Below are 6000 nucleotides of genomic sequence, written 5' to 3' on the forward strand. Positions count from 1 at the left end.
TTGGGGAACGCGCTAACTAACCTGGGGAATGCGCTAAGTAATCTGAGGTATTTATGCATGGTGCATAAGCAAGGTTCATGCACCATAACCTTAGCCCCACTTATTATATATAAAAAAAGGCTTTTTCTAACATGAACAAGTGGTTCATGTGGTGCACCATGCACAAGTCTCGAATAACATTATAACGAATACGAATTTTACAAAATCGACATGTGGCACTTGGACACACTGACACGTGTACTGTTCAAACGGTGTTAGTGACAAAATTGACGGAAAGGACTAATTTGAAACCTAAAATAAACGTAAGGGACCAAATTAATACTTTTTAAATGTAAGGGACCAAATTGAAACCTAAAATAAACGTAAGGGTTGGCATTTAGCATGCACAAATCTTAAATTTGTGCATGATGCACAACTTTAAATTAATGGTTAGATTTTAGAGTCTTATTAGTCTTATCATACATCATCCACACCATACCGGCATACCCAATCTCCTTCTTCTCTCTTCCTCTTTACCCACCACCAGCAACAACCCGCTGTCATAAAAATCCTTAACAAAATCTGGTTGGTCCTCAATTAAATCCAATTGAAGGACAAATTTTCATCAAACTCAGTCAAATCCCTAAATTAAATAAAGTTGAAGAACTCAAATAATATTAACCCATCATCTTCTTCTCTTTAACTCATTGAAGAACACAAAAATTACAACATATAAATTTCCGTTAGTTGTATTATGAAATTATGGGTTGAATGTTTATCTTCTTCCCTTACTTTCTTCCTTATCTACATTTCCATCTCCATAAACTCAGATTTCCAAACAATCCCAGAAAAAATAACTGAGATTCCAAAAAATTGCAAAAATCCAGAATACAGACAATTAAGCAAATCCAAAACAAAAAAAAAATCCTTAAATCGTCAAATCCAAAGATGAATGTTTACGGATCAAATTAGTTGAGTTCTTTTATGTTTTTAATAAAAAAATAATTAAAAGTAAGGTCCAGATTCATTAAATAGCTATAAAATTAAGCCCAAAACAAAGTATTTTAATGAAGAAGGGAGATGTATAAAAAAAAATGAAGAAGGGAGATGGTCGGGGAGATATGGGTTTTCCGGGAATTGAGGAGATGAGGAAAGAGAAAGAGTATGAGATTAGATTTGATTTGGGTGTGAGAAAAAATCTAGTGTTGATGGACTAAATTAAAACTGTGTTCCTTATTTGATCTGATGGTCAAATTTTAATTTATAAAGTTGTGCATCCATGCACAAATTTAACAACTTGTGCACCCTAAATGCCACCCTCAATAACATAAAATTTTTATTTTATTTTTTATAAGAGATTTTTATTGAGACAAAGACAATAGTCACTTTTGGGGGACGGACTCAAGTACCGTTGAAATGGTGGCTGTCGCCACCCCCACATAGTATATATACTTGAGCCTCTCAATATACTAGTAACTCCGGACCGGAGGTCGAACCGTTGTGACCTCCGGTTCAAGGTTCAACCGGTCGGATTGGTTCAACCGTTATTAAACCGTTCATATAATTTTGAAATCTGAACTTATTTTACCATAAAAAAATAAAAATAAAAAATCTTGTACTTGTTTTATATATGGAAATCTAAAGATTTTTTCCTTAAAAAAAAAAAATCATATTGGGCTTTTTTAAAAATCAAACTTCTAACTTTCTATGGCCCAAATTTACTTCTATATATATGTATTATAATAACACACTAGTAACACAAACCCTAAAAAACAAAAATAGATGCACAGCAGCCGCCTCCCCCTCTCTCTTCACGTTTTTTTTTTTTTTTGTTTCAAGGAAAACAAATTACTAGTTTTTGATTTAATTTATTCATGTTATGTCATTGTTATTGTTCTGATGTTTCTTGTGTACCTCTCATTTCTTCTTCTTCTTCTTCATCATTCTTTGTGTTCCATAAATAAATTTGCCTCTTTGTTCATGAAAAACTTGGAAGAAAATGGAAAAGTTAACGGTACATTTTTTGTACACAGGAAAAGTTAATACTTAATAACAATGGAAAAATGAAAAAAAGTAACCATTTGTTTGAAACTGAAATAAAAAAAACATAGAAAATGTTTCACTTCCATGTTTAGTGTTTCCTGTGAAAAGAAAAATGAAAACAGAAAAAAAAAAAAAAAAATCATTTTTTTAAAACTGAGTGAGAACCGGCCGGTTTTCCAAAACCGTGACCGGTTCACCGGTTTTGACGATTCCCACCGGTTCACTCCGGTTCATACTGGTTTTTTACCGGTTTCACTGACTACCGATTTTGGCCTTTCTTCCGGACCGGTATTGTGTTCGGTTCACGGTCGAACCGGCCGGTCCGGTCCGGTTCTTAAAACATTGCTAGTAAGCACGTTAGCCCTGCTGATATAGTACTCATAACCATTTCAAAAACTTAGGCCGAGTTTTTTTGACATAGTACATTCAATATGCATAGATGTATAACAAATAATTAGGAAATAGAAAAGAGAAAAAAGAATATTCACTGATAGTATAAAATAATTTTACACAATTAATCAATGACAATCATGTATTCCATTATATCATCCCACTGCCACTTTCTTTATATGACATGGAGGATTGATGGTTTCTTATTGAATGACCGTGTAAAATTATTTTACACTGTCAATACATCTCCATTAAATTCAATAGAAAAATCAGTCTTTAAATTCAAATCACAATTTAAGAGAACATACAATTATACCACAAAATAAAAGAAGTGTGACACTAAATTTTTGATTAAATAACATATGATATTTTTATTAAACTAACTTTATTAAAAATTAGTTAGAGTGGAATATAATACTTTGAAAGTTTTTTTTTTAATGGCTTAATGCTTTAAAAGTAGTGTACAGTAATTATTATAGAATCAAATTGGAAGAAAAAATTAATTTACATTCAAAATGTAAATAACATTCATTTTGAAATAATTGTTTTTGTTAAAATGACACTTATTTTAAAATAAAATAAGTGGTTTATATTTTCCGCCCCCTCAGTCATTTTTTCTGGTTCGATTCCGGACTCACTTCTAATTCAATGTCGTACGGCTAAATAATATTCACACCACTTGACTTCATCCACATATCGACATATTATCGAAAGAAATATATCATTTTTTTAATAAATTTTTATTATGGGGAAGTTAGTGACTAAGTTCGAGTTAGTTCTAATTTACTATGACGCATACCTAAATAATACTCAAAACAAAATAAATGCTTGATGATGTCACAACAGTAGCAAAAGACACATTCAAAGGAATAAAGAAGGAATATTGATTGATTATAGAAATGAAGGATCATAGAAACCAAAGATCTATTTGGGTTGGATCATAGAATGGAAGGATCATAGTCCATATCTTATTTGGAGTAGAAACCAAGCATGTTAAGCTAGGCATTGGTATACACATATCTTACTCTCATTTGGTTTGATTATAGATGACATACACATGTTTTATTCTACTAAAAGAATGAATAACTCTTATAACATGCTAGGCATCAAAGTGAAATACAACAAGCATACACCTACTAATCAAATTGCATCCGCCTGCAAACTAAGCATAATTGTCAAACGCTAATTTAGGCCTTTGAAATCTCAGAAAAAATTAACAACTTACACACAAAACTAAAAATTTGTGTAACCAAAAAAAAAAAAATAGAACTAAAAATTTGTCCTTTCATTTCCTTAAAAGTTACTTCATCCGTCCCAAAATAATTGTCACATTTTACTACTACATACTTGCCGATGCACAATTTTGATCATTAATATCTTTAGTTGTGTATTATTAAAATTAATATTTTGATAGTACTCATCGAGACAAATCTAACAAGATCTCATATATACTAATATTTATCTTTATATATTATTAAAAAAACATCGTCAAAGTAACTTGTATGAATAGTGCACACAATCAAATTGTGACAATAATTTTGAGACGGAAAAAATACCATTTTTTATGACACGTTCTAATTTTGTTGAAGTTAGATAGATAATGCTACTATTTTAATAAATACTATTTTTTTTAAATACTTTGTCCAGATGTCCCGGATCTTATGGTAAATAATACTACGTGTTTGAAGTACTATTTTTTTTTTTTACTTTTACCATCAGTTTAATTTGGTTCGAGAGTAAGTTCTGACAGCAAATTTAGTGCTAATTTAGGTGTTTCAAATCTCCCCAAAAATCATCTAGTTCTACAAACCCAATAAAATTGTCAATTACCACCTAGCACTAAAAATCTTTGTTTTGATTTTTATGTACAATTCAATAATAGTCGGTGCTAATTTGGTCGTTTGAAAGAATCTTATTTTCATAAAAGATCTTGATTTTTACAAAAATACTACATAGATCAATAATAGTCACTGTTAATTTAGGCATTTGAAATCTTGAAAATTAACAACTTATACGAAGAATTAAAAATTTGTCTTTCTTTAGAAACTGGGTTCGATTCGTGGGTAAAATAATTTTTTGTCAGACTTTATTTATCTCGTGACCGAACTCTAAATACTAATCTCCTTTCCACTTGGAATCAGAGAATTATAAAAATAACATAAAAAATTGTGTTTTCATTTTTTTAAAAAATTACCATTTTTATGACAAATTCTAATTTTTTTTTTCAAATTTAGATAGCGGTAACAAATTCTACGGTAATTTATACGAAGTTCAATTCTTAAGTTCCACTTTAATGCTAACGGTTTAATAAAGATATATATATATATATATATATATATATATATATATTTTAAAATACTTTGTAGCAGATGTCTCGAATCTTAAAAAAATAGTGATAATGCGCAGTTAAAAATAGTCGGTACTAATTTAGACGTTTGAAATCTCAGAAAAATAATCTATTCCTACATAGAACTAATTTTTTTTAATCATGTTTCAAGAGTATCATCAACGATAATCATCAAAGAATTGGCATTATCCGATATTATTTTTCTATATGCGTTGATACTACTTTGTGGCGCAAGATTAATATTCCTTCTAATTTTATATATAAGCAACTTTTTATTTTTCATATTGTCAAATAACCAATTATCTCAAAAGCTTAAACTATTAGGATAGGGTCACATCAATAATTTTATATTATTTCTAACACACCCTCTCACGCAAGAGCACACTTGGGTTTGAAGCGTTGATAATGCATAGGTCTGCCTACCATATGTAGTCCTATCCTAACAGCTTAAATTTTTGGGATAATCGGTTATTTGACATGTATCAGAGTCTCTATGACTAAGTGGTCTAGAGTTCGATCCCCGCTCCTCTCACTTTCTAATTAAAAAGTGGAATTTAAGCATATGGTAGGTGGACATATGCATTATCCACCCTTCAAACCCAAGTAGACTCTTGCGTGACGGGACGTGTTAGAAATAATATAAAATCATTGATGTGACATTTATCCTAATAACTTAAACTTTTGAGATAATCAGATATTTGACATAGATTCATTGAATAACTAATGTATCTAACATTTTTTTTATCCAAATACATCAATTATTTAATGAATCTAAAAGTACCAATTTAGTAATGTAATTATCTTAACTTCAACCTTGGTGTTAATTTATGTGCTACTAACCACAATTTTCCAAAAGCAAACTAGGCATTGAAATGATGACGCAAGACAAAAAAGAGATGAAACTACTGTAGCAGGCAGGCAGGCAGGCAGGCAGGCGGCAAGTAGTACTTGTGATTGAAGTACGTCCGCCACGCTTCCTTTCATCGATCCTTCAACAATCAGTCACTCACTCACTCACTCACTCACTCACTAACCCCTCCCTCCCTTCTACTACTATTATTGTTTTATTTCATTTCATTTTACTACATTTTTTTTATTCTTTTATTGGAAAAAAGCTTATAAATATAAATCATTACCACTTCACAAACACACACTACTTCCCATCTCTCTCTCTCACTCAACAGGACTCTTTTTCTCTTTGTTGGTACCTCTACTCTCAAAACCAAAACCAAAACCACCAT

Source organism: Trifolium pratense, linkage group LG3 (genome assembly GCF_020283565.1).
Source record: "Trifolium pratense cultivar HEN17-A07 linkage group LG3, ARS_RC_1.1, whole genome shotgun sequence".
NCBI lineage: Eukaryota > Viridiplantae > Streptophyta > Magnoliopsida > Fabales > Fabaceae > Trifolium > Trifolium pratense.